Source organism: Danio rerio, chromosome 4 (assembly GCF_052040795.2).
Source record: "Danio rerio strain M-AB ecotype USA chromosome 4, GRCz13ab, whole genome shotgun sequence".
In the NCBI taxonomy this organism is placed as follows: Eukaryota; Metazoa; Chordata; class Actinopteri; order Cypriniformes; family Danionidae; genus Danio; species Danio rerio.
The window spans coordinates 49,615,921-49,642,637 of NC_141024.2; the positions used below are offsets into that span (position 1 = coordinate 49,615,921).

General features: G+C 44.2%; 1 protein-coding gene, 34 non-coding genes and 2 pseudogenes across 35 annotated transcripts in view; all 37 read right to left on the bottom strand.

Annotated features, from left to right (window-relative positions):
- The window catches only part of LOC137490965 (protein NLRC3), a 766,684-nt gene that overhangs the window by 339,725 nt on the left and 400,242 nt on the right, over positions 1-26,717 (bottom strand). The window lies entirely within an intron of this gene.
- LOC137495006 (U6 spliceosomal RNA) lies at positions 4,678-4,784 on the bottom strand. Its single transcript, XR_015485098.1, has one exon. It is a non-coding gene; the product is annotated as a U6 spliceosomal RNA (small nuclear RNA).
- Positions 5,205-5,311, bottom strand: LOC137495054 (U6 spliceosomal RNA). The gene has a single exon (XR_015485136.1). It is a non-coding gene; the product is annotated as a U6 spliceosomal RNA (small nuclear RNA).
- Positions 5,725-5,831, bottom strand: LOC137494820 (U6 spliceosomal RNA). The gene has a single exon (XR_015484761.1). It is a non-coding gene; the product is annotated as a U6 spliceosomal RNA (small nuclear RNA).
- LOC137489674 (U6 spliceosomal RNA) lies at positions 6,252-6,358 on the bottom strand. Its single transcript, XR_015488000.1, has one exon. It is a non-coding gene; the product is annotated as a U6 spliceosomal RNA (small nuclear RNA).
- LOC137494822 (U6 spliceosomal RNA) lies at positions 6,782-6,888 on the bottom strand. Its single transcript, XR_015488011.1, has one exon. It is a non-coding gene; the product is annotated as a U6 spliceosomal RNA (small nuclear RNA).
- On the bottom strand, positions 7,312-7,418 carry LOC137494557 (U6 spliceosomal RNA). Its single transcript, XR_015484762.1, has one exon. It is a non-coding gene; the product is annotated as a U6 spliceosomal RNA (small nuclear RNA).
- LOC137494642 (U6 spliceosomal RNA) lies at positions 7,839-7,945 on the bottom strand. The gene has a single exon (XR_015484763.1). It is a non-coding gene; the product is annotated as a U6 spliceosomal RNA (small nuclear RNA).
- Positions 8,369-8,475, bottom strand: LOC137494823 (U6 spliceosomal RNA). Its single transcript, XR_015484764.1, has one exon. It is a non-coding gene; the product is annotated as a U6 spliceosomal RNA (small nuclear RNA).
- On the bottom strand, positions 8,896-9,002 carry LOC137494824 (U6 spliceosomal RNA). Its single transcript, XR_015488022.1, has one exon. It is a non-coding gene; the product is annotated as a U6 spliceosomal RNA (small nuclear RNA).
- On the bottom strand, positions 9,426-9,532 carry LOC137494825 (U6 spliceosomal RNA). Its single transcript, XR_015484573.1, has one exon. It is a non-coding gene; the product is annotated as a U6 spliceosomal RNA (small nuclear RNA).
- LOC137494783 (U6 spliceosomal RNA) lies at positions 9,951-10,057 on the bottom strand. Its single transcript, XR_015484864.1, has one exon. It is a non-coding gene; the product is annotated as a U6 spliceosomal RNA (small nuclear RNA).
- Positions 10,481-10,587, bottom strand: LOC137489637 (U6 spliceosomal RNA). Its single transcript, XR_015488033.1, has one exon. It is a non-coding gene; the product is annotated as a U6 spliceosomal RNA (small nuclear RNA).
- Positions 11,011-11,117, bottom strand: LOC137489653 (U6 spliceosomal RNA). The gene has a single exon (XR_015484765.1). It is a non-coding gene; the product is annotated as a U6 spliceosomal RNA (small nuclear RNA).
- On the bottom strand, positions 11,538-11,644 carry LOC137489634 (U6 spliceosomal RNA). Its single transcript, XR_015484767.1, has one exon. It is a non-coding gene; the product is annotated as a U6 spliceosomal RNA (small nuclear RNA).
- On the bottom strand, positions 12,068-12,174 carry LOC137489639 (U6 spliceosomal RNA). The gene has a single exon (XR_015484768.1). It is a non-coding gene; the product is annotated as a U6 spliceosomal RNA (small nuclear RNA).
- LOC137489641 (U6 spliceosomal RNA) lies at positions 12,595-12,701 on the bottom strand. Its single transcript, XR_015484899.1, has one exon. It is a non-coding gene; the product is annotated as a U6 spliceosomal RNA (small nuclear RNA).
- Positions 13,125-13,231, bottom strand: LOC137489646 (U6 spliceosomal RNA). Its single transcript, XR_015484575.1, has one exon. It is a non-coding gene; the product is annotated as a U6 spliceosomal RNA (small nuclear RNA).
- On the bottom strand, positions 13,655-13,761 carry LOC137489640 (U6 spliceosomal RNA). Its single transcript, XR_015488044.1, has one exon. It is a non-coding gene; the product is annotated as a U6 spliceosomal RNA (small nuclear RNA).
- Positions 14,185-14,291, bottom strand: LOC137489636 (U6 spliceosomal RNA). Its single transcript, XR_015484769.1, has one exon. It is a non-coding gene; the product is annotated as a U6 spliceosomal RNA (small nuclear RNA).
- On the bottom strand, positions 14,712-14,818 carry LOC137489645 (U6 spliceosomal RNA). Its single transcript, XR_015484576.1, has one exon. It is a non-coding gene; the product is annotated as a U6 spliceosomal RNA (small nuclear RNA).
- LOC137489642 (U6 spliceosomal RNA) lies at positions 15,237-15,343 on the bottom strand. Its single transcript, XR_015488056.1, has one exon. It is a non-coding gene; the product is annotated as a U6 spliceosomal RNA (small nuclear RNA).
- LOC141382087 (U6 spliceosomal RNA) lies at positions 18,198-18,271 on the bottom strand (annotated as a pseudogene).
- On the bottom strand, positions 18,690-18,796 carry LOC137494902 (U6 spliceosomal RNA). The gene has a single exon (XR_015484931.1). It is a non-coding gene; the product is annotated as a U6 spliceosomal RNA (small nuclear RNA).
- On the bottom strand, positions 19,220-19,326 carry LOC141384227 (U6 spliceosomal RNA). The gene has a single exon (XR_015484577.1). It is a non-coding gene; the product is annotated as a U6 spliceosomal RNA (small nuclear RNA).
- Positions 19,750-19,856, bottom strand: LOC137494646 (U6 spliceosomal RNA). Its single transcript, XR_015484578.1, has one exon. It is a non-coding gene; the product is annotated as a U6 spliceosomal RNA (small nuclear RNA).
- LOC141384228 (U6 spliceosomal RNA) lies at positions 20,280-20,386 on the bottom strand. Its single transcript, XR_015484579.1, has one exon. It is a non-coding gene; the product is annotated as a U6 spliceosomal RNA (small nuclear RNA).
- Positions 20,810-20,916, bottom strand: LOC141382072 (U6 spliceosomal RNA). The gene has a single exon (XR_015485089.1). It is a non-coding gene; the product is annotated as a U6 spliceosomal RNA (small nuclear RNA).
- On the bottom strand, positions 21,336-21,442 carry LOC137494649 (U6 spliceosomal RNA). The gene has a single exon (XR_015485009.1). It is a non-coding gene; the product is annotated as a U6 spliceosomal RNA (small nuclear RNA).
- LOC137494831 (U6 spliceosomal RNA) lies at positions 21,866-21,969 on the bottom strand. The gene has a single exon (XR_015485162.1). It is a non-coding gene; the product is annotated as a U6 spliceosomal RNA (small nuclear RNA).
- Positions 22,390-22,496, bottom strand: LOC141382028 (U6 spliceosomal RNA). The gene has a single exon (XR_015484867.1). It is a non-coding gene; the product is annotated as a U6 spliceosomal RNA (small nuclear RNA).
- LOC137494651 (U6 spliceosomal RNA) lies at positions 22,920-23,026 on the bottom strand. Its single transcript, XR_015484904.1, has one exon. It is a non-coding gene; the product is annotated as a U6 spliceosomal RNA (small nuclear RNA).
- On the bottom strand, positions 23,450-23,556 carry LOC137494784 (U6 spliceosomal RNA). Its single transcript, XR_015484770.1, has one exon. It is a non-coding gene; the product is annotated as a U6 spliceosomal RNA (small nuclear RNA).
- LOC137495048 (U6 spliceosomal RNA) lies at positions 23,976-24,082 on the bottom strand. Its single transcript, XR_015485150.1, has one exon. It is a non-coding gene; the product is annotated as a U6 spliceosomal RNA (small nuclear RNA).
- LOC141382081 (U6 spliceosomal RNA) lies at positions 24,503-24,609 on the bottom strand. Its single transcript, XR_015485165.1, has one exon. It is a non-coding gene; the product is annotated as a U6 spliceosomal RNA (small nuclear RNA).
- LOC137494894 (U6 spliceosomal RNA) lies at positions 25,028-25,134 on the bottom strand. Its single transcript, XR_015484906.1, has one exon. It is a non-coding gene; the product is annotated as a U6 spliceosomal RNA (small nuclear RNA).
- On the bottom strand, positions 25,558-25,658 carry LOC137495078 (U6 spliceosomal RNA; annotated as a pseudogene).

The following is a 26,717-nucleotide window of genomic DNA, read 5'->3' on the forward strand; positions in this document are numbered from 1 at the left end:
CCAGAGCTGGAAGAGCAGCAACACAAAACAGGAATTGCATTGGCCGGGAATCGGACCCGGGTCTCCCTCGTCGCAGGCGAGAATTCTACCACTGAACCACCTATGCTGACCGATGTTGTTTTTTGGCTTTGTGTTGTGTAAGTGCTAAAAGGCAGTCAACCAGTGCTGAAAAAGGAGCCACACAAAATCGCACTTGTATTAGCCGAGAATCGATTCTAGGTCTACCATGTGGCAGGCGAGAATTCTACCACTGAACCACCAATGCTGATAAGCTTTTACTGCAGCCCTAGTGGGGTGTAATTGCTGCAAGGCTGTTACCCAGAGCTGGAAGAGTAGCAACACAAAAAAGGAATTGCATTGGCTGGGAATCAGACACGGGTCTCCGGCATGGCAGGTGAGAATTCTACCACTGAACCACCAATGCTGATATGCTTATGGTGCAGCCCTAACGGGGTGTGATTGCTGCAAGGCTGTTACCAAGAGCTGGAAGAGTAGCAACACAAGAGAGGAATTGCATTGGACAGAAATCGGCCTCGGGTCGCCCGCAAGGCAGGCAAGAATTCTACCACTGAACCACTAATGCTGACCCATGTTCTTCCTTGCCTTTGTGTTGTGTGAGTGCTTAAAGGCCTTCAACCAGAGCTGGAAGAGGAGCCACACAAAACAGCAATTGCATTAGCAGGGAATCGAACCCAGGTCTCCCACATGGCAGGCAAGATTTCTACCAAAACCACCAATGTTGATATGGTTATGCTACTGCCCTAGTGGGGTGTGATAGCTGCAAGGCTGTTAGCCTTCCAGCTGGAACAGTAGCAACACAAAACAAGAATTGCATTGGTCGGGAATCAGACCCGGGTCTCCTGCATGGCAGGCGAGAATTCTACCACTGAACCACCAATACTGACCAATGTTGTTTCTTGCCTTTGTGTTGTGTGGCTGCCACAAGGCTGTTACTTGCAGCTGGAAGAGTAGCAACACAAACGAGCAACTGCATTGGCCGGGAATCGGACCTGGGTTTCCCGCCTGGCAGGGGAGAATTCTACCACTGAGCCTCCAATCCTGAAACACATGTTCTCCTGCTGAAGGATTCGGATTTCTGCTTTCCAATCTGTCTCATCATGGACCAACGTTTATCCTTTTTTCATCATCTTGTTACTTATGATTTTTTTTTATTAAATATAATTATATGATCATTTGAATGAGTATTTACTGTGAAATGATTTTAATTAATGAATAAGTTAACACATTGCTTAATATAAGAATGTTCAGTGCATTTGCCTGTCTCTTTATAACTTTTTTCAGAAGCCACCAAACTAGGTCAGAGGTCACAGAGACCTTAAGTGGAACTGAGGGCTGAGGACTGGAATCAAATGTCTCTATTGTTATTTCTATGAGTTAATACTATCTAAAATGTCTAAAGTGATTTTGCTGTTTTTACGGTTAATTATTTTAAAGTGATTCTACTTTTTATTCAAGATAGACTTTGTATAGTAAGATTATAACTGCCTGAATGTAGATTATACAAATTTTTAACCAGTTTTGATAAAGATGGCTGAGAGTACACTCAGCCTTGAATAAGAAACAGAGTATACTTTAGGTGTGTGTTCTATTTGATTGTTGATCCGTTTCACAGGTCTGGAGTCAGCTTCAATCAGTCTAAGGGATGTCTGACATTTATGCTTAAAGGTGCAGCAGGTGATTATCTTCAGAAACAATTTTTGTTCTGGTTGAAAGTCTCTTCATAGTCCAATAGTAATGATTACAGTAAATTATCTAAATGTGTTTATATGTATTTTTTTATCCTGGGTAAAGCATAAACCTAAAAAAATGTTCATCCAATTAAATAGAGTCGGACTATAATCTCCCATAATTCCGATAAGCAGGTCAGGCTGTCTGTCAGCAAATGTAGATTCGGACTTCTGCGCATCTGTTCACGCAGATACGCCATTAGCGTGTGTGCTTTTATATTAACTTTGGTCATTTTTGAACAATGATAGCCTTCCTATACTGTTTATCGCTACACTGAATATTCACTCTGAAATAGCATGTAAGTGTGGTTAAGTAATAAATGTAATTCCTGCATGGCGCTGGCACTAACTAACTGGCAAATGACATGAACTAGTGGGGTTGTCTGTCTGCTGTTGTGACGCGGTGCGCGCGTTCGCGATTTCAGGGGGTGTGGCTTTAAATCACAGTCCCTCGCCGCCGTCCAAAGATAATATGCTAAGCGGTTAGCATTTTGGCAGATCACCTACTGCACCTTTAAGATATTGTTCAGAATATACGCACAAACCCCACGTGGAAATTCACCTAGTCTATCTGTGTTTTAACCAATCAGGCTATAACACCTATATGTATGACGCAGTTAATGACGTTATGTGAGAGTATAATTGTTATTGATTGGTGATTGTAAGCAGAGCGGCCTAGGAACTCATTGCGAGAGTTGAAGCTGGTTTCAGCTGATGAAACTGCAAACTATCTTCTGTAAACTTGATTTATTTATTTAAATCTCTGACTCTGGCTCTTTTTTATATACCTGACTGGTCATTCTTTGGGTTAAACTGTAAACTATCCCTACAGTTTTGATGGACGCGTGGCACTTGTTTACTGGTGACACCATTGATCAATCAACAAAAAGAAATGTAGAAAGATTTAAAATATTATAGACTAGGGATGGTCTGTGGAGTAGTGGGTAGTAACGGAAAGCTGTTGGGTTCTCATTCAGACGTGAATGAAAGGCAAAATTTTGTGGTAGCTTTGTGTGGAATCCCCTTGTCAGCTGGTGCATTTTGCGGTACACCTATAACGATAGTAATAAGTATAACAGTAGTTGAGGGGTGTACCTCCTCCACCCAGAGTTAAGTACTCAGTGACGGGTGTGTAAGAGGCTTTTAGGACATTCTCGGGGATAAAACTTGGACTGGTTTTTATTTAGTAGTGGACTAAATTAACCCGAGATTGTATTTAGTTCCACCACTGCTATCTTGCTGTTTCACAGACAAAAGGGCCCGAATCCTAAGAATAGAGTAGGTCAGATTATTAGGGAAAGAAATAGTTAAATAAATAAATAAATTCTTAAATAACATCTTAATTGGTATCCATTAGATAGTAGTGGCCACAAAAGTCAGACAAGAAACCTAGAAATATTAGGGCGAGGTTGATTGATCAATGATGCACCAGGAGCAATCCCGAAAAAAATATGACCCTAACTGGATTGGACCGATCTGGACAGTATCCACATCTTGGGATGGTTTGCAGATTAATCAAGCAAAAGCTAAGCGCTGTTAGTAAGACTTCATTCTCAATTTCTTGTTGCTTTTGGTGTTAAACTCTGATATAAAAAGAAACAGATGAGAGCAGAATGCAGTAAATGGCTCAGCTAAGCTCTTAGGTTTAAAATGATTTTAGAACCGATTTTAAGATAAAAAATGCCTTTGGCAATTAATTGTCAATGAAAAGCTAAAATCTAAATATTGAGTGTCTAGTAGCCAAAAACTAAGCACAGAAACTGACAGTAACATTATGGGAGTAAAGAATAGCGTATGTTTTGTCTTAGAAGATAAGATTCTGTGTGAGTGCACTGCTATCTTGATTTAGCTCTCACCATGACTTTTGACTTTTGGCTGTAAAAGTAACAGAGACATGTCTGTATAAAAAATGTGCCATGTAAGTCTGTGCAAACAAGCAGCTTTATGGTTGGATTTAAATATTTTTAGTAATATATAAGTAACATAAATGGGGGTTGAAATAATACTTTGATGGATGCAGTTAACCCCTGAAAGATCTAAAACTGTTGTTGACTGTAACAGCATTACTTTGAAAAAGCATGTCAACTCTGTTTTATATGTTTTAGGACGGGCTTGAGTAAAAGATTACAATAAAATTATGTTATTGAAGTTAATGTTATGTTTAATGTATGTTTAAATTGAGTAAACATAGATTAACAGTTCTGGATTGCTCAAAACTCTCTTTCTCTCTTATTAGATATCAGCTATGAGCTGCTATCTGCCTGTTCCATGAAAACTGATAATCACAGTGTTCAGTTGGAAATGACATTATGTCAGAGTATAATTGTTATTGATTGGTGATTGTAAGCAGAGCAGCCTAGGAACTTATTGCGAGTGTTGAAGCTGGCTTCTGATGATGAAACTGCAAACTGTCTTAGGTAAACTTGATTTATTTATTTATTTGAATCTCTGACTCTAGCTCTTCTTCATCTATCAGACTGGTCATTCTTTGGGTTAAACTGTAAACTATCCCAACAGCTAAAACCCTGCTCATGCACCATTTGGAATCGTAAAAAACCTTTTGTCTTTTCTCCTTTCTATCCTAGAGCCATGTTCCCACTTGTATCCCGTGCTTTACAGAGCTTTGGCCCTGTCAGTGCTAGGCACACTGATTGATGCAGTAGGTCACCAAGTTTATGGACGGGGGGAAATTAGAGTGTCAGGATAGCCTATGGCAAAGTCCCACTAAAGCAAGGGCTTTGGAAGTGCATTAGCACAACAAAACAAACGATCAGAGCATCCCACATTCGTTTTCACCATGCATGTAGACTTTCCAGTTGACCCAGCAGCACCTCCCACGATTTGCTAAATCCATCCTCATGCACCATTTGGAATCGTGAAAAGCCTTTTGTCTTTTTTCATTTCTGTACTTTTACCCACTCACTAAAAAAGCAAAATGGAGTGCTTCACGGATTTGCGTGTCATCCTTTCGCAGGGGCCATGCTAATCGTCTCTGTATCGATCCAATTTTAGTATATGTGCCACCGTAGCGAGCACAGACCAGTGGTCAGGCTCAGGGCATATGTACGCCTCGAGTCCCAGCAATGTTCCTCCAGGGTGGTGGGAACCGGAGAGCCATGTTCCCACTTGTATGCCGTGCACTACAGAGCTTTGGCCCTGTCAGTGCTAGGCACACTGATTGATGCAGTAGGTCACCAAGTTTATGGACAGGGGGAAATTAGAGTGTCAGGATAGCCTATGGCAAAGTCCCACTAAAGCAAGGGCTTTGGAAGTGCATTAGCACAACAAAACAAACGATCAAAGCATCCCACATTCGTTTTCACCATGCATGTAGACTTTCCAGTTGACCCAGCAGCACCTCCCACGATTTGCTAAACCCATCCTCATGCACCATTTGGAATCGTGAAAAGCCTTTTGTCTTTTTTCATTTCTGTACTTTTACCCACGCACTAAAACAGCAATATGGATCGCTTAACGGATTTGCGTGTCATCCTTTCGCAGGGACCATGCTAATCTTCTCTGTATCAATCCAATTTTAGTATATGTGCCACCGTAGTGAGCACTCAGGCTCAGGGCATATGTACGCCTCGAGTCCCAGCAATGTTCCTCCAAGGTGGTGGGACCTGGAGAGCCATGTTCCCACTTGTATGCCGTGCACTACAGAGCTTTGGCCCTGTCAGTGCTAGGCACACTGATTGATGCAGTAGGTCACCAAGTTTATGGACAGGGGGAAATTAGAGTGTCAGGATAGCCTATGGCAAAGTCCCAGTAAAGCAAGGGCTTTGGAAGTGCATTGGTTGCACAACAAAGCAAACGATCAAAGCATCCCACATTCGTTTTCACCATGCATGTAGACTTTCCAGTTGACCCAGCAGCACCTCCCACGATTTGCTAAACCCATCCTCATGCACCATTTGGAATCATGAAAAGCCTTTTGTCTTTTTTCATTTCTGTACTTTTACCCACGCACTAAAACAGCAATATGGAGCGCTTCACGGATTTGCGTGTCATCCTTTCGCAGGGGCCATGCTAATCTTCTCTGTATCGATCCAATTTTAGTATATGTGCCACCGTAGCAAGCACAGACCAGCGGTCAGGCTCAGGGCATATGTACGCCTCGAGTCCCAGCAATGTTCCTTCAAGGTGGTGGGACCCGAAGAGCCATGTTCCCACTTGTATGCCGTGCACTACAGAGCTTTGGCCCTGTCAGTGCTAGGCACACTGATTGATGCAGTAGGTCACCAAGTTTATGGACAGGGGGAAATTAGAGTGTCAGGATAGCCTATGGCAAAGTCCCACTAAAGCAAGGGCTTTGGAAGTGCATTAGCACAACAAAACAAACGATCAAAGCATCCCACATTCGTTTTCACCATGCATGTAGACTTTCCAGTTGACCCAGCAGCACCTCCCACGATTTGCTAAACCCATCCTCATGCACCATTTGGAATCGTGAAAAGCCTTTTGTCTTTTTGCATTTCTGTACTTTTACCCACGCACTAAAAAAGCAATATGGAGCGCTTCACGGATTTGCGTGTCATCCTTTCGCAGGGGCCATGCTAATCTTCTCTGTATCGATCCAATTTTAGTATATGTGCCACCGTAGCGAGCACAGATCAGCAGTCAGGCTCAGGGCATATGTACGCCTCGAGTCCCAGCAATGTTCCTCCAAGGTGGTGGGACCTGGAGAGCCATGTTCCCACTTGTATGCCGTGCACTACAGAGCTTTGGCCCTGTCAGTGCTAGGCACACTGATTGATGCAGTAGGTCACCAAGTTTATGGACAGGGGGAAATTAGAGTGTCAGGATAGCCTATGGCAAAGTCCCAGTAAAGCAAGGGCTTTGAAAGTGCATTGGTTGCACAACAAAACAAATGATCAAAGCATCCCACATTCGTTTTCACCATGCATGTAGACTTTCCAGTTGACCCAGCAGCACCTCCCACGATTTGCTAAACCCATCCTCATGCACCATTTGGAATCGTGAAAAGCCTTTTGTCTTTTTGCATTTCTGTACTTTTACCCACGCACTAAATCAGCAATATGGAGCGCTTCACGGATTTGCGTGTCATCCTTTCGCAGGGGCCATGCTAATCTTCTCTGTATCGATCCAATTTTAGTATATGTGCCACCGTAGCGAGCACGGATGAGTAGAGAGGCTCAGGGCATATGTACGCCTCGAGTCCCAGCAATGTTCCTCCAAGGTGGTGGGACCTGGAGAGCCATGTTCCCACTTGTATGCCGTGCACTACAGAGCTTTGGCCCTGTCAGTGCTAGGCACACTGATTGATGCAGTAGGTCACCAAGTTTATGGACGGGGGGAAATTAGAGTGTCAGGATAGCCTATGGCAAAGTCCCAGTAAAGCAAGGGCTTTGGAAGTGCATTGGTTGCACAACAAAGCAAACGATCAAAGCATCTCACATTCGTTTTCACCATGCATGTAGACTTTCCAGTTGACCCAGCAGCACCTCCCACGATTTGCTAAACCCATCCTCATGCACCATTTGGAATCGTGAAAAGCCTTTTGTCTTTTTTCATTTCTGTACTTTTACCCACGCACTAAAACAGCAATATGGAGCGCTTCACGGATTTGCGTGTCATCCTTTCGCAGGGGCCATGCTAATCTTCTCTGTATCGATCCAATTTTAGTATATGTGCCACCGTAGCAAGCACAGACCAGCGGTCAGGCTCAGGGCATATGTACGCCTCGAGTCCCAGCAATGTTCCTTCAAGGTGGTGGGACCCGAAGAGCCATGTTCCCACTTGTATGCCGTGCACTACAGAGCTTTGGCCCTGTCAGTGCTAGGCACACTGATTGATGCAGTAGGTCACCAAGTTTATGGACAGGGGGAAATTAGAGTGTCAGGATAGCCTATGGCAAAGTCCCACTAAAGCAAGGGCTTTGGAAGTGCATTATCACAACAAAACAAACGATCAAAGCATCCAACATTCGTTTTCACCATGCATGTAGACTTTCCAGTTGACCCAGCAGCACCTCCCACAATTTGCTAAACCCATCCTCATGCACCATTTGGAATCGTGAAAAGCCTTTTGTCTTTTTGCATTTCTGTACTTTTACCCACGCACTAAAACAGCAATATGGAGCGCTTCACGGATTTGCGTGTCATCCTTTCGCAGGGGCCATGCTAATCTTCTCTGTATCGATCCAATTTTAGTATATGTGCCACCGTAGCAAGCACAGACCAGCGGTCAGGCTCAGGGCATATGTACGCCTCGAGTCCCAGCAATGTTCCTCCAAGGTGGTGGGACCTGGAGAGCCATGTTCCCACTTGTATGCTGTGCACTACAGAGCTTTGGCCCTGTCAGTGCTAGGCACACTGATTGATGCAGTAGGTCACCAAGTTTATGGACAGGGGGAAATTAGAGTGTCAGGATAGCCTATGGCAAAGTCCCAGTAAAGCAAGGGCTTTGGAAGTGCATTGGTTGCACAACAAAACAAATGATCAAAGCATACCACATTCGTTTTCACCATGCATGTAGACTTTCCAGTTGACCGAGCAGCACCTCCCACGATTTGCTAAACCCATCCTCATGCACCATTTGGAATCGTGAAAAGCCTTTTGTCTTTTTGCATTTCTGTACTTTTACCCACGCACTAAAACAGCAATATGGAGCGCTTCACGGATTTGCGTGTCATCCTTTCGCAGGGGCCATGCTAATCTTCTCTGTATCGATCCAATTTTAGTATATGTGCCACCGTAGCAAGCACAGACCAGCGGTCAGGCTCAGGGCATATGTACGCCTCGAGTCCCAGCAATGTTCCTTCAAGGAGGTGGGACCCGAAGAGCCATGTTCCCACTTGTATGCCGTGCACTACAGAGCTTTGGCCCTGTCAGTGCTAGGCACACTGATTGATGCAGTAGGTCACCAAGTTTATGGACAGGGGGAAATTAGAGTGTCAGGATAGCCTATGGCAAAGTCCCACTAAAGCAAGGGCTTTGGAAGTGCATTAGCACAACAAAACAAACGATCAAAGCATCCCACATTCGTTTTCACCATGCATGTAGACTTTCCAGTTGACCCAGCAGCACCTCCCACGATTTGCTAAACCCATCCTCATGCACCATTTGGAATCGTGAAAAGCCTTTTGTCTTTTTTCATTTCTGTACTTTTACCCACGCACTAAAACAGCAATATGGAGCGCTTCACGGATTTGCGTGTCATCCTTTCGCAGGGGCCATGCTAATCTTCTCTGTATCGATCCAATTTTAGTATATGTGCCACCGTAGCGAGCACAGATCAGCAGTCAGGCTCAGGGCATATGTACGCCTCGAGTCCCAGCAATGTTCCTCCAAGGTGGTGGGACCTGGAGAGCCATGTTCCCACTTGTATGCCGTGCACTACAGAGCTTTGGCCCTGTCAGTGCTAGGCACACTGATTGATGCAGTAGGTCACCAAGTTTATGGACAGGGGGAAATTAGAGTGTCAGGATAGCCTATGGCAAAGTCCCAGTAAAGCAAGGGCTTTGAAAGTGCATTGGTTGCACAACAAAACAAATGATCAAAGCATCCCACATTCGTTTTCACCATGCATGTAGACTTTCCAGTTGACCCAGCAGCACCTCCCACGATTTGCTAAACCCATCCTCATGCACCATTTGGAATCGTGAAAAGCCTTTTGTCTTTTTGCATTTCTGTACTTTTACCCACGCACTAAAACAGCAATATGGAGCGCTTCACGGATTTGCGTGTCATCCTTTCGCAGGGGCCATGCTAATCTTCTCTGTATCGATCCAATTTTAGTATATGTGCCACCGTAGCGAGCACGGACGAGTGGACAGGCTCAGGGCATATGTACGCCTCGAGTCCCAGCAATGTTCCTCCAAGGTGGTGGGACCTGGAGAGCCATGTTCCCACTTGTATGCCGTGCACTACAGAGCTTTGGCCCTGTCAGTGCTAGGCACACTGATTGATGCAGTAGGTCACCAAGTTTATGGACGGGGGGAATTTAGAGTGTCAGGATAGCCTATGGCAATCCCACTAAAGCAAGGGCTTTGGAAGTGCATTAGCACAACAAAACATATGATCAAAGCATCCCACATTCGTTGTCACCATGCATGTAGACTTTCCAGTTGACCCAGCAGCACCTCCCACGATTTGCTAAACCCATCCTCATGCACCATTTGGAAACGTGAAAAGCCTTTTGTCTTTTTTCATTTCTGTACTTTTACCCACGCACTAAAAAAGCAATATGGAGCGCTTCACGGATTTGCGTGTCATCCTTTCGCAGGGGCCATGCTAATCTTCTCTGTATCGATCCAATTTTAGTAAATGTGCCACCGTAGCGAGCACAGATCAGCAGTCAGGCTCAGGACATATGTACGCCTTGAGTCCCAGCAATGTTCCTCCAAGGTGGTGGGACCTGGAGAGCCATGTTCCCACTTGTATGCCGTGCACTACAGAGCTTTGGCCCTGTCAGTGCTAGGCACACTGATTGATGCAGTAGGTCACCAAGTTTATGGACGGGGGGAAATTAGAGTGTCAGGATAGCCTATGGCAAAGTCCCAGTAAAGCAAGGGCTTTGGAAGTGCATTGGTTGCACAACAAAACAAATGATCAAAGCATCCCACATTCGTTTTCACCATGCATGTAGACTTTCCAGTTGATCCAGCAGCACCTCCCACGATTTGCTAAACCCATCCTCATGCACCATTTGGAATCGTGAAAAGCCTTTTGTCTTTTTTCATTTCTGTACTTTTACCCACGCACTAAAACAGCAATATGGAGCGCTTCACGGATTTGCGTGTCATCCTTTCGCAGGGGCCATGCTAATCTTCTCTGTATCGATCCAATTTTAGTATATGTGCCACCGTAGCGAGCACAGATCAGCAGTCAGGCTCAGGGCATATGTACGCCTCGAGTCCCAGCAATGTTCCTCCAAGGTGGTGGGACCTGGAGAGCCATGTTCCCACTTGTATGCCGTGCACTACAGAGCTTTGGCCCTGTCAGTGCTAGGCACACTGATTGATGCAGTAGGTCACCAAGTTTATGGACAGGGGGAAATTAGAGTGTCAGGATAGCCTATGGCAAAGTCCCAGTAAAGCAAGGGCTTTGAAAGTGCATTGGTTGCACAACAAAACAAATGATCAAAGCATCCCACATTCGTTTTCACCATGCATGTAGACTTTCCAGTTGACCCAGCAGCACCTCCCACGATTTGCTAAACCCATCCTCATGCACCATTTGGAATCGTGAAAAGCCTTTTGTCTTTTTTCATTTCTGTACTTTTACCCACGCACTAAAACAGCAATATGGAGCGCTTCACGGATTTGCGTGTCATCCTTTCGCAGGGGCCATGCTAATCTTCTCTGTATCGATCCAATTTTAGTATATGTGCCACCGTAGCAAGCACAGACCAGCGGTCAGGCTCAGGGCATATGTACGCCTCGAGTCCCAGCAATGTTCCTTCAAGGTGGTGGGACCCGAAGAGCCATGTTCCCACTTGTATGCCGTGCACTACAGAGCTTTGGCCCTGTCAGTGCTAGGCACACTGATTGATGCAGTAGGTCACCAAGTTTATGGACAGGGGGAAATTAGAGTGTCAGGATAGCCTATGGCAAAGTCCCACTAAAGCAAGGGCTTTGGAAGTGCATTAGCACAACAAAACAAACGATCAAAGCATCCCACATTCGTTTTCACCATGCATGTAGACTTTCCAGTTGACCCAGCAGCACCTCCCACGATTTGCTAAACCCATCCTCATGCACCATTTGGAATCGTGAAAAGCCTTTTGTCTTTTTTCATTTCTGTACTTTTACCCACGCACTAAAACAGCAATATGGAGCGCTTCACGGATTTGCGTGTCATCCTTTCGCAGGGGCCATGCTAATCTTCTCTGTATCGATCCAATTTTAGTATATGTGCCACCGTAGCAAGCACAGATCAGCAGTCAGGCTCAGGGCATATGTACGCCTCGAGTCCCAGCAATGTTCCTCCAAGGTGGTGGGACCTGGAGAGCCATGTTCCCACTTGTATGCCGTGCACTACAGAGCTTTGGCCCTGTTAGTGCTAGGCACACTGATTGATGCAGTAGGTCACCAAGTTTATGGACAGGGGGAAATTAGAGTGTCAGGATAGCCTATGGCAAAGTCCCAGTAAAGCAAGGGCTTTGAAAGTGCATTGGTTGCACAACAAAACAAATGATCAAAGCATCCCACATTCGTTTTCACCATGCATGTAGACTTTCCAGTTGACCCAGCAGCACCTCCCACGATTTGCTAAACCCATCCTCATGCACCATTTGGAATCGTGAAAAGCCTTTTGTCTTTTTTCATTTCTGTACTTTTACCCACGCACTAAAACAGCAATATGGAGCGCTTCACGGATTTGCGTGTCATCCTTTCGCAGGGGCCATGCTAATCTTCTCTGTATCGATCCAATTTTAGTATATGTGCCACCGTAGCAAGCACAGACCAGTGGTCAGGCTCAGGGCATATGTACGCCTCGAGTCCCAGCAATGTTCCTCCAAGGTGGTGGGACCCGAAGAGCCATGTTCCCACTTGTATGCCGTGCACTACAGAGCTTTGGCCCTGTCAGTGCTAGGCACACAGATTGATGCAGTAGGTCACCAAGTTTATGGACAGGGGGAAATTAGAGTGTCAGGATAGCCTATGGCAAAGTCCCACTAAAGCAAGGGCTTTGGAAGTGCATTAGCACAACAAAACAAACGATCAAAGCATCCCACATTCGTTTTCACCATGCATGTAGACTTTCCAGTTGACCCAGCAGCACCTCCCACGATTTGCTAAACCCATCCTCATGCACCATTTGGAATCGTGAAAAGCCTTTTGTCTTTTTTCATTTCTGTACTTTTACCCACGCACTAAAAAAGCAATATGGAGCGCTTCACAGATTTGCGTGTCATCCTTTCGCAGGGGCCATGCTAATCTTCTCTGTATCGATCCAATTTTAGTATATGTGCCACCGTAGCGAGCACAGATCAGCAGTCAGGCTCAGGGCATATGTACGCCTCGAGTCCCAGCAATGTTCCTCCAAGGTGGTGGGACCTGGAGAGCCATGTTCCCACTTGTATGCCGTGCACTACAGAGCTTTGGCCCTGTCAGTGCTAGGCACACTGATTGATGCAGTAGGTCACCAAGTTTATGGACAGGGGGAAATTAGAGTGTCAGGATAGCCTATGGCAAAGTCCCAGTAAAGCAAGGGCTTTGGAAGTGCATTGGTTGCACAACAAAACAAATGATCAAAGCATCCCACATTCGTTTTCACCATGCATGTACACTTTCCAGTTGACCCAGCAACACCTCCCACGATTTGCTAAACCCATCCTCATGCACCATTTGGAATCGTGAAAAGCCTTTTGTCTTTTTGCATTTCTGTACTTTTACCCACGCACTAAAACAGCAATATGGAGCGCTTCACGGATTTGCGTGTCATCCTTTCGCAGGGGCCATGCTAATCTTCTCTGTATCGATCCAATTTTAGTATATGTGCCACCGTAGCGAGCACGGACGAGTGGACAGGCTCAGGGCATATGTACGCCTCGAGTCCCAGCAATGTTCCTCCAAGGTGGTGGGACCTGGAGAGCCATGTTCCCACTTGTATGCCGTGCACTACAGAGCTTTGGCCCTGTCAGTGCTAGGCACACTGATTGATGCAGTAGGTCACCAAGTTTATGGACAGGGGGAAATTAGAGTGTCAGGATAGCCTATGGCAAAGTCTCAGTAAAGCAAGGGCTTTGGAAGTGCATTGGTTGCACAACAAAGCAAACGATCAAAGCATCCCACATTCGTTTTCACCATGCATGTAGACTTTCCAGTTGACCCAGCAGCACCTCCCACGATTTGCTAAACCCATCCTCATGCACCATTTGGAATCGTGAAAAGCCTTTTGTCTTTTTGCATTTCTGTACTTTTACCCACGCACTAAAACAGCAATATGGAGCGCTTCACGGATTTGCGTGTCATCCTTTCGCAGGGGCCATGCTAATCTTCTCTGTATCGATCCAATTTTAGTATATGTGCCACCGTAGCGAGCACAGATCAGCAGTCAGGCTCAGGGCATATGTACGCCTCGAGTCCCAGCAATGTTCCTCCAAGGTGGTGGGACCTGGAGAGCCATGTTCCCACTTGTATGCCGTGCACTACAGAGCTTTGGCCCTGTCAGTGCTAGGCACACTGATTGATGCAGTAGGTCACCAAGTTTATGGACAGGGGGAAATTAGAGTGTCAGGATAGCCTATGGCAAAGTCCCAGTAAAGCAAGGGCTTTGGAAGTGCATTGGTTGCACAACAAAACAAATGATCAAAGCATACCACATTCGTTTTCACCATGCATGTAGACTTTCCAGTTGACCGAGCAGCACCTCCCACGATTTGCTAAACCCATCCTCATGCACCATTTGGAATCGTGAAAAGCCTTTTGTCTTTTTGCATTTCTGTACTTTTACCCACGCACTAAAACAGCAATATGGAGCGCTTCACGGATTTGCGTGTCATCCTTTCGCAGGGGCCATGCTAATCTTCTCTGTATCGATCCAATTTTAGTATATGTGCCACCGTAGCAAGCACAGACCAGCGGTCAGGCTCAGGGCATATGTACGCCTCGAGTCCCAGCAATGTTCCTTCAAGGTGGTGGGACCCGAAGAGCCATGTTCCCACTTGTATGCCGTGCACTACAGAGCTTTGGCCCTGTCAGTGCTAGGCACACTGATTGATGCAGTAGGTCACCAAGTTTATGGACAGGGGGAAATTAGAGTGTCAGGATAGCCTATGGCAAAGTCCCACTAAAGCAAGGGCTTTGGAAGTGCATTAGCACAACAAAACAAACGATCAAAGCATCCCACATTCGTTTTCACCATGCATGTAGACTTTCCAGTTGACCCAGCAGCACCTCCCACGATTTGCTAAACCCATCCTCATGCACCATTTGGAATCGTGAAAAGCCTTTTGTCTTTTTGCATTTCTGTACTTTTACCCACGCACTAAAACAGCAATATGGAGCGCTTCACGGATTTGCGTGTCATCCTTTCGCAGGGGCCATGCTAATCTTCTCTGTATCGATCCAATTTTAGTATATGTGCCACCGTAGCGAGCACGGACGAGTGGACAGGCTCAGGGCATATGTACGCCTCGAGTCCCAGCAATGTTCCTCCAAGGTGGTGGGACCTGGAGAGCCATGTTCCCACTTGTATGCCGTGCACTACAGAGCTTTGGCCCTGTCAGTGCTAGGCACACTGATTGATGCAGTAGGTCACCAAGTTTATGGACGGGGGGAATTTAGAGTGTCAGGATAGCCTATGGCAATCCCACTAAAGCAAGGGCTTTGGAAGTGCATTAGCACAACAAAACATATGATCAAAGCATCCCACATTCGTTGTCACCATGCATGTAGACTTTCCAGTTGACCCAGCAGCACCTCCCACGATTTGCTAAACCCATCCTCATGCACCATTTGGAAACGTGAAAAGCCTTTTGTCTTTTTTCATTTCTGTACTTTTACCCACGCACTAAAAAAGCAATATGGAGCGCTTCACGGATTTGCGTGTCATCCTTTCGCAGGGGCCATGCTAATCTTCTCTGTATCGATCCAATTTTAGTATATGTGCCACCGTAGCGAGCACAGATCAGCAGTCAGGCTCAGGGCATATGTACGCCTTGAGTCCCAGCAATGTTCCTCCAAGGTGGTGGGACCTGGAGAGCCATGTTCCCACTTGTATGCCGTGCACTACAGAGCTTTGGCCCTGTCAGTGCTAGGCACACTGATTGATGCAGTAGGTCACCAAGTTTATGGACAGGGGGAAATTAGAGTGTCAGGATAGCCTATGGCAAAGTCCCAGTAAAGCAAGGGCTTTGGAAGTGCATTGGTTGCACAACAAAACAAATGATCAAAGCATCCCACATTCGTTTTCACCATGCATGTAGACTTTCCAGTTGACCCAGCAGCACCTCCCACGATTTGCTAAACCCATCCTCATGCACCATTTGGAATCGTGAAAAGCCTTTTGTCTTTTTGCATTTCTGTACTTTTACCCACGCACTAAAACAGCAATATGGAGCGCTTCACGGATTTGCGTGTCATCCTTGCGCCTCTTGCGGGAGAATCTTCGGTTCCCTTCCCGTTCCACAGTTCCACTTTCCCTTCTTCCTGATTGGCCCGACGTCTGGCTCGGGATTGGTCGACGCAAAGTTCCACAAAGCGTGCTTCCGAATTTGGTCATGTCATGTAGCGTGCCGTTGGCTCTTTTGAGAAAGTTCCACTGAACGTGCGCTCCGATTGGCCGCTGGGCGGGACCTCCAGGAAGCGCGATTTATAAAGCGGTGCAGTGGAAAGAGGAAGTTAAAAAAGGAGACAAAACAGACTATAAAGACGACAAGCTTTGTTGTAAATGTTTATTTTGTTTGACAAAAAAATAGATATATAGATGTATATGTTTTAGGGCTTTATGATAGCATAGAAAAACGCGATTATTTCTAAAATAACATTTCCCTAGAAAAATGCATTTTTTCTGTGTTATTAAATCATTTACTTAATAATATTAAATGGTTAAAAGATATTGTTCAGATGCAATTAGCTCTAATTCTAAAAATTATAAGTCTAATAACACTGTCAAGGTGCAAACATTTAGTCTTTAAAACAACTAAGCAAGATAAATGTTTGTTTTGTATAAAACAAATATAAATATACATGTACAAGTTGTAGGGCTTTATGATAGCATAGAAACTGCTATTATTTCTAAAATAACATTTATGACAGCATAGAAATTGCTATTATTTCTAAAATAACAATTCCATTCAAAAATGCATTATTTTATCTGTGTTATTAAATCATTTACTTAATAATATTAAATAGTTAAAAGATATTGTTCAGATGCAAATAACTAATTCTAAAAATTAAGTCTAAGTCTAAAAACACTGTAAAGGTGCAAACATTTAGTCTTTAAAACAAATAAGCAAGATATTCAGACTCTGATTGGCTGTTGTCATTTTCTTTTTTCTTCTTAACTTCTGCTATTAGTGTTTATTTACAGCTCTGGGTTATGCTTTGAGCTGCTCTAGCAAATAGCCGAGCAGCAACTACTGGGAAGGTAGTTTATAAAATAATAATTTATCATATGTTTGTGATTTTTTTTTTTTTTTTAAATATTGCATAAACTGTTGTGATAATAAAATAATTTTACGCTATATTGTACTGCCCTAATATGTTAAAAGTATAAATGGTTATATATTTTGTGTAAATAAACATTTTTCTATTTTATTTCTAATCTCTGTGTACATTTCAGCTTTTTTTTTAAAGATTTGTTCAGTAGCTACAGTGTCCCAAGAGTGGGTTATCTGTTTTGACTCGAATAACTTTACACAATATTTATATTACACTTTACATTCATCATTTTTTCTATTCATTTATTGCAAACAAGTGTTAAAGGATAAAATAAAACTTGCACAAATACACTGCGTACATATTCATGTGGTTGCTTTAATGTTATCATTGTGTAATTTAAAGGATGGTAATATTAGGGTTCTGTTTATTATTCATAAACAAGTTATAAACTCTAGTTTAGCTAACCGTTAAAATAAAAATGGTATAAAATTATATTGTAAATTAAATTTAAGTAAATGTTCAATGTAAATGCAGTAAAAAATAATATGTGTATATGTAAATATAACTGAAAACATTGATGTAAATGAAATATTTTAAAATATATTTAATTGAATTTTTAAATAATTTATTAAACTTTAAAAAAATGAAAAACCTATTTAAATATCAATGCCTGAAATTTAAATTTGAAAGTATTTTAATATAATATTTCTTATATCCTACAACCTAATATTTTAGGTACTATATATAGTTTAATCAGTTGTTTAAATATTTTATTATGTGTTATTTAATATTAATAAATAAGTTACCTGAACATTACGGTCAATATAATTGACAAAATTCTAAAACATTTAAAAGTCAATATTTCAGTATGTTTATTATTGAACTATTAAAAAATATTATATTTCTTAAAAGGTGTGAAATATAAGTCCTAATTATAAAAACATTTTATCTAACTCACATGCAATTCAAATAAAGCTATATTTAGTTATGTTGCAAATAAACATACAATTATATTTGAATATAATGTAATACATTTATTAAAAATAATACTTATTATGTTACTCAATTCATTTAAAATGGATTTTCTTTTTCAAATTATGTAATATATGATATACAATGAGAGCAGTCTACAGCACATGGCTAATTAATATGCACCTGTCATACCCCAGAAAGCACATGGCTAATTATGCCAGTTCCCGCCTTTGATTTTTTTACCATATTGGGTAATTTCATTAATTTCAGCAAGCATGAGCACCTGTCGAGGTCTCAGGTGACCCCAGTGGGGTTCAGGGGTCACTACCTTGCAGTCTAAGGCCATGTGACGTCGAGAGGACTGCTGGGGGCCACAGGGTGGGGACAGAGAAGATCCATCAGGTTCCTTTTCGCAGGGGCCATGCTAATCTTCTCTGTATCGATCCAATTTTAGTATATGTGCCACCGTAGCGAGCACGGACGAGTGGACAGGCTCAGGGCATATGTACGCCTCGAGTCCCAGCAATGTTCCTCCAAGGTGGTGGGACCTGGAGAGCCATGTTCCCACTTGTATGCCGTGCACTACAGAGCTTTGGCCCTGTCAGTGCTAGGCACACTGATTGATGCAGTAGGTCACCAAGTTTATGGACGGGGGGAAATTAGAGTGTCAGGATAGCCTATGGCAATCCCACTAAAGCAAGGGCTTTGGAAGTGCATTAGCACAACAAAACATATGATCAAAGCATCCCACATTCGTTGTCACCATGCATGTAGACTTTCCAGTTGACCCAGCAGCACCTCCCACGATTTGCTAAACCCATCGTCATGCACCATTTGGAAACATGAAAAGCCTTTTGTCTTTTTTCATTTCTGTACTTTTACCCACGCACTAAAAAAGCAATATGGAGCGCTTCACGGATTTGCGTGTCATCCTTTCGCAGGGGCCATGCTAATCTTCTCTGTATCGATCCAATTTTAGTATATGTGCCACCGTAGCATGCACAGATCAGCAGTCAGGCTCAGGGCATATGTACGCCTTGAGTCCCAGCAATGTTCCTCCAAGGTGGTGGGACCTGGAGAGCCATGTTCCCACTTGTATGCCGTGCACTACAGAGCTTTGGCCCTGTCAGTGCTAGGCACACTGATTGATGCAGTAGGTCACCAAGTTTATGGACAGGGGGAAATTAGAGTGTCAGGATAGCCTATGGCAAAGTCCCAGTAAAGCAAGGGCTTTGGAAGTGCATTGGTTGCACAACAAAACAAATGATCAAAGCATCCCACATTCGTTTTCACCATGCATGTAGACTTTCCAGTTGACCCAGCAGCACCTCCCACGATTTGCTAAACCCATCCTCATGCACCATTTGGAATCGTGAAAAGCCTTTTGTCTTTTTGCATTTCTGTACTTTTACCCACGCACTAAAACAGCAATATGGAGCGCTTCACGGATTTGCGTGTCATCCTTTCGCAGGGGCCATGCTAATCTTCTCTGTATCGATCCAATTTTAGTATATGTGCCACCGTAGCGAGCACGGACGAGTGGACAGGCTCAGGGCATATGTACGCCTCGAGTCCCAGCAATGTTCCTCCAAGGTGGTGGGACCTGGAGAGCCATGTTCCCACTTGTATGCCGTGCACTACAGAGCTTTGGCCCTGTCAGTGCTAGGCACACTGATTGATGCAGTAGGTCACCAAGTTTATGGACAGGGGGAAATTAGAGTGTCAGGATAGCCTATGGCAAAGTCCCAGTAAAGCAAGGGCTTTGGAAGTGCATTGGTTGCACAACAAAGCAAACGATCAAAGCATCCCACATTCGTTTTCACCATGCATGTAGACTTTCCAGTTGACCCAGCAGCACCTCCCACGATTTGCTAAACCCATCCTCATGCACCATTTGGAATCGTGAAAAGCCTTTTGTCTTTTTGCATTTCTGTACTTTTACCCACGCACTAAAACAGCAATATGGAGCGCTTCACGGATTTGCGTGTCATCCTTTCGCAGGGGCCATGCTAATCTTCTCTGTATCGATCCAATTTTAGTATATGTGCCACCGTAGCGAGCACGGACGAGTGGACAGGCTCAGGGCATATGTACGCCTCGAGTCCCAGCAATGTTCCTCCAAGGTGGTGGGACCTGGAGAGCCATGTTCCCACTTGTATGCCGTGCACTACAGAGCTTTGGCCCTGTCAGTGCTAGGCACACTGATTGATGCAGTAGGTCACCAAGTTTATGGACAGGGGGAAATTAGAGTGTCAGGATAGCCTATGGCAAAGTCCCAGTAAAGCAAGGGCTTTGGAAGTGCATTGGTTGCACAACAAAGCAAACGATCAAAGCATCCCACATTCGTTTTCACCATGCATGTAGACTTTCCAGTTGACCCAGCAGCACCTCCCACGATTTGCTAAACCCATCCTCATGCACCATTTGGAATCGTGAAAAGCCTTTTGTCTTTTTGCATTTCTGTACTTTTACCCACGCACTAAAACAGCAATATGGAGCGCTTCACGGATTTGCGTGTCATCCTTTCGCAGGGGCCATGCTAATCTTCTCTGTATCGATCCAATTTTAGTATATGTGCCACCGTAGCGAGCACGGACGAGTGGACAGGCTCAGGGCATATGTACGCCTCGAGTCCCAGCAATGTTCCTCCAAGGTGGTGGGACCTGGAGAGTCATGTTCCCACTTGTATGCCGTGCACTACAGAGCTTTGGCCCTGTCAGTGCTAGGCACACTGATTGATGCAGTAGGTCACCAAGTTTATGGACAGGGGGAAATTAGAGTGTCAGGATAGCCTATGGCAAAGTCCCAGTAAAGCAAGGGCTTTGGAAGTGCATTGGTTGCACAACAAAGCAAACGATCAAAGCATCCCACATTCGTTTTCACCATGCATGTAGACTTTCCAGTTGACCCAGCAGCACCTCCCACGATTTGCTAAACTCATCCTCATGCACCATTTGGAATCGTGAAAAGTCTTTTGTCTTTTTGCATTTCTGTACTTTTACCCACGCACTAAAACAGCATCATGGAGCACTTCACGGATTTGCGTGTCATCCTTTCGCAGGGGCCATGCTAATCTTCTCTGTATCAATCCAATTTTAGTATATGTGCCACCGTAGCAAGCACAGACCAGTGGTCAGGCTCAGGGCATATTTACGCCTCGAGTCCCAGCAATGTTCCTCCAGGGTGGTGGGAACCGGAGAGCCATGTTCCCACTTGTATGCCGTGCACTACAGAGCTTTGGCCCTGTCAGTGCTAGGCACACTGATTGATGCAGTAGGTCACCAAGTTTATGGACGGGGGGGAAATTAGAGTATCACGATAGCCTATGGCAATCCCACTAAAGCAAGGGCTTTGGAAGTGCATTAGCACAACAAAACAAATGATCAAAGCATCCCACATTCGTTTTCACCATGCATGTAGACTTTCCAGTTGACCCAGCAGCACCTCCCACGATTTGCTAAACCCATCGTCATGCACCATTTGGAAACGTGAAAAGCCTTTTGTCTTTTTTCATTTCTGTACTTTTACCCACACACAAAAAAAGCAATATGGGGCGATTCACGGATTTGCGTGTCATCCTTTCGCAGGGGCCATGCTAATCTTCTCTGTATCGATCCAATTTTAGTATATGTGCCACCGTAGCGAGCACAGATCAGCAGTCAGGCTCAGGGCATATGTACGCCTCGAGTCCCAGCAATGTTCCTCTAAGGTGGTGGGACCTGGAGAGCCATGTTCCCACTTGTATGCCGTGCACTACAGAGCTTTGGCCCTGTCAGTGCTAGGCACACTGATTGATGCAGTAGGTCACCAAGTTTATGGACAGGGGGAAATTAGAGTGTCAGGATAGCCTATGGCAAAGTCCCAGTAAAGCAAGGGCTTTGGAAGTGCATTGGTTGCACAACAAAGCAAACGATCAAAGCATCCCACATTCGTTTTCACCATGCATGTAGAATTTCCAGTTGACCCAGCAGCACCTCCCACGATTTGCTAAACCCATCCTCATGCACCATTTGGAATCGTGAAAAGCCTTTTGTCTTTTTTCATTTCTGTACTTTTACCCACGCACTAAAACAGCAATATGGAGCGCTTCACGGATTTGCGTGTCATCCTTTCGCAGGGGCCATGCTAATCTTCTCTGTATCGATCCAATTTTAGTTGTGCCACCGTAGCAAGCACAGACCAGCGGTCAGGCTCAGGGCATATGTACGCCTCGAGTCCCAGCAATGTTCCTTCAAGGTGGTGGGACCCGAAGAGCCATGTTCCCACTTGTATGCCGTGCACTACAGAGCTTTGGCCCTGTCAGTGCTAGGCACACTGATTGATGCAGTAGGTCACCAAGTTTATGGACAGGGGGAAATTAGAGTGTCAGGATAGCCTATGGCAAAGTCCCACTAAAGCAAGGGCTTTGGAAGTGCATTAGCACAACAAAACAAACGATCAAAGCATCCCACATTCGTTTTCACCATGCATGTAGACTTTCCAGTTGACCCAGCAGCACCTCCCACGATTTGCTAAACCCATCCTCATGCACCATTTGGAATCGTGAAAAGCCTTTTGTCTTTTTGCATTTCTGTACTTTTACCCACGCACTAAAACAGCAATATGGAGCGCTTCACGGATTTGCGTGTCATCCTTTCGCAGGGGCCATGCTAATCTTCTCTGTATTGATCCAATTTTAGTATATGTGCCACCGTAGCGAGCACAGATCAGCAGTCAGGCTCAGGGCATATGTACGCCTCGAGTCCCAGCAATGTTCCTCCAAGGTGGTGGGACCTGGAGAGCCATGTTCCCACTTGTATGCCGTGCACTACAGAGCTTTGGCTCTGTCAGTGCTAGGCACACTGATTGATGCAGTAGGTCACCAAGTTTATGGACAGGGGGAAATTAGAGTGTCAGGATAGCCTATGGCAAAGTCCCAGTAAAGCAAGGGCTTTGGAAGTGCATTGGTTGCACAACAAAACAAATGATCAAAGCATCCCACATTCGTTTTCACCATGCATGTAGACTTTCCAGTTGACCCAGCAGCACCTCCCACGATTTGCTAAACCCATCCTCATGCACCATTTGGAATCGTGAAAAGCCTTTTGTCTTTTTTCATTTCTGTACTTTTACCCACGCACTAAAACAGCAATATGGAGCGCTTCACAGATTTGCGTGTCATCCTTTCGCAGGGGCCATGCTAATCTTCTCTGTATCGATCCAATTTTAGTATATGTGCCACCGTAGCGAGCACGGACGAGTGGACAGGCTCAGGGCATATGTACGCCTCGAGTCCCAGCAATGTTCCTCCAAGGTGGTGGGACCTGGAGAGCCATGTTCCCACTTGTATGCCGTGCACTACAGAGCTTTGGCCCTGTCAGTGCTAGGCACACTGATTGATGCAGTAGGTCACCAAGTTTATGGACAGGGGGAAATTAGAGTGTCAGGATAGCCTATGGCAAAGTCCCAGTAAAGCAAGGGCTTTGGAAGTGCATTGGTTGCACAACAAAGCAAACGATCAAAGCATCCCACATTCGTTTTCACCATGCATGTAGACTTTCCAGTTGACCCAGCAGCACCTCCCACGATTTGCTAAACCCATCCTCATGCACCATTTGGAATCGTGAAAAGCCTTTTGTCTTTTTTCATTTCTGTACTTTTACCCACGCACTAAAACAGCAATATGGAGCGCTTCACGGATTTGCGTGTCATCCTTTCGCAGGGGCCATGCTAATCTTCTCTGTATCGATCCAATTTTAGTATATGTGCCACCGTAGCAAGCACAGACCAGCGGTCAGGCTCAGGGCATATGTACGCCTCGAGTCCCAGCAATGTTCCTCCAAGGTGGTGGGACCCGAAGAGCCATGTTCCCACTTGTATGCCGTGCACTACAGAGCTTTGGCCCTGTCAGTGCTAGGCACACTGATTGATGCAGTAGGTCACCAAGTTTATGGACGGGGGGGAAATTAGAGTATCACGATAGCCTATGGCAATCCCACTAAAGCAAGGGCTTTGGAAGTGCATTAGCACAACAAAACAAATGATCAAAGCATCCCACATTCGTTTTCACCATGCATGTAGACTTTCCAGTTGACCCAGAAGCACCTCCCACGATTTGCTAAACCCATCGTCATGCACCATTTGGAAACGTGAAAAGCCTTTTGTCTTTTTTCATTTCTGTACTTTTACCCACACACAAAAAAAGCAATATGGAGCAATTCACGGATTAGCGTGTCATCCTTTCGCAGGGGTCATGCTAGTCTTCTCTGTATCGATCCAATTTTAGTATATGTGCCACCGTAGCGAGCACAGACCAGTGGTCAGGCTCAGGGCATATGTACGCCTCGAGTCCCAGCAATGTTCCTTCAAGGTGGTGGGACCCGAAGAGCCATGTTCCCACTTATATACCGTGCACTACAGAGCTTTGGCCCTGTCAGTGCTAGGCACACTGATTGATGCAGTAGGTCACCAAGTTTATGGACAGGGGGAAATTAGAGTGTCAGGATAGCCTATGGCAAAGTCCCACTAAAGCAAGGGCTTTGGAAGTGCATTAGCACAACAAAACAAACGATCAGAGCATCCCACATTCGTTTTCACCATGCATGTAGACTTTCCAGTTGACCCAGCAGCACCTCCCACGATTTGCTAAACTCATCCTCATGCACCATTTGGAATCGTGAAAAGCCTTTTGTCTTTTTGCATTTCTGTACTTTTACCCACGCACTAAAACAGCAATATGGAGCACTTCACGGATTTGCGTGTCATCCTTTCGCAGGGGCCATGCTAATTTTCTCTGTATCAATACAATTTTAGTATATGTGCCACCGTAGCGAGCATAGACCAGTGGTCAGGCTCAGGGCATATTTACGCCTCGAGTCCCAGCAATGTTCCTCCAGGGTGGTGGGAACCGGAGAGCCATGTTCCCACTTGTATGCCGTGCACTACAGAGCTTTGGCCCTGTCAGTGCTAGGCACACTGATTGATGCAGTAGGTCACCAAGTTTATGGACGGGGGGAAATTAGAGCGTCACGATAGCCTATGGCAATCCCACTAAAGCAAGGGCTTTGGAAGTGCATTAGCACAACAAAACAAATGATCAAAGCATCCCACATTCGTTTTCACCATGCATGTAGACTTTCTAGTTGACCCAGCAGCACCTCCCACGATTTGCTAAACCCATCGTCATGCACCATTTGGAAACGTGAAAAGCCTTTTGTCTTTTTTCATTTCTGTACTTTTACCCACACACAAAAAAAGCAATATGGAGCAATTCACGGATTTGCGTGTCATCCTTTCGCAGGGGCCATGCTAATCTTCTCTGTATCGATCCAATTTTAGTATATGTGCCACCGTAGCGAGCACAGATCAGCAGTCAGGCTCAGGGCATATGTACGCCTCGAGTCCCAGCAATGTTCCTCCAAGGTGGTGGGACCTGGAGAGCCATGTTCCCACTTGTATGCCGTGCACTACAGAGCTTTGGCCCTGTCAATGCTAGGCACACTGATTGATGCAGTAGGTCACCAAGTTTATGGACAGGGGGAAATTAGAGTGTCAGGATAGCCTATGGCAAAGTCCCAGTAAAGCAAGGGCTTTGGAAGTGCATTGGTTGCACAACAAAGCAAACGATCAAAGCATCCCACATTCGTTTTCACCATGCATGTAGACTTTCCAGTTGACCCAGCAGCACCTCCCACGATTTGCTAAACCCATCCTCATGCACCATTTGGAATCGTGAAAAGCCTTTTGTCTTTTTGCATTTCTGTACTTTTACCCACGCACTAAAACAGCAATATGGAGCGCTTCACGGATTTGCGTGTCATCCTTTCGCAGGGGCCATGCTAATCTTCTCTGTATCGATCCAAGTATATGTTTTTTTTTTTCAAAACATCAGTTCAGAAGCATATAAAAATATCATTTACAAACATTCCTTATGACATTATGTTGGTTTCAAAACAGGAAAACAACAAGCATAATCATTCTGGCAAATCTATTTTCAAACCATCTAGTGAGTACGTAATATAAGGAGTATTCAACATAAACGTTTTGTAAAATTCAGTCTCTTTTTCTTCCATTCTAAAATATTGTTCCACAGTTTTAATATAGTTTTCCAGTTTCTTTTATACATTGTCCATAACTCCATTTTAGCATGTTTATTTTTAACAATGTTTCTCCTTTCTCAAATTACAGTTCTTGCAACTGATAGAAACAAATAGGCAATTCTTGTTTTACTTCCATTAAAACTAGGGATGCACGATATATCGGCGCCCATATCGTTATTGTCCGATAAATGCTATTTTTAAGATTATCGTTATCGATCCGATGTTGACACCTTGCAATTTCGAAATCATATCTTTTTTGCTTCAAGTATAGACTATTCAGTTCATAAGAGCAGTTCAATCTTTTATGAAGTTTGCTGTATAAAAATATAACAATTTAAAATATTTATTATTATCGGCCTATACATATCGGCTATCGGCCTCCAAGTCTGAAGAATTATCGGTTATCGGTATCAGCCAAAAAATCCATATCGGTGCATCCCTAATTAAAACCAAATAAAAATATTTTATACCATTCTGTCTCCTCCTCAATCAGTTTTACTTTTCATCATTTGTTTAATACTTTCTTTTAACTTTGCCATAAATTTATTAAATTCAACACATTTTAAAAACAAATGCATAATACCTTCATTTTCCAGTCCACATATTTTGCATAATGCATTCTCACTGCTTCCAATTTGTGCCAGTTTTGTTTCAGTGAAAATAACATTATGTCTGATGAAATAATCCAACGTTTCAATTTTTGCGTCTAAATATTTCCATTTTAAATTCTTCCAGATTCCCTCTTTGTCTATTTCCACAAATATTTTTTTCCAAAATTGTTCTGAAACTGGTCTTTTATGCACTTTGTTTCTGAAACAAATGTAGAAATTTTTGAGAACACATTCT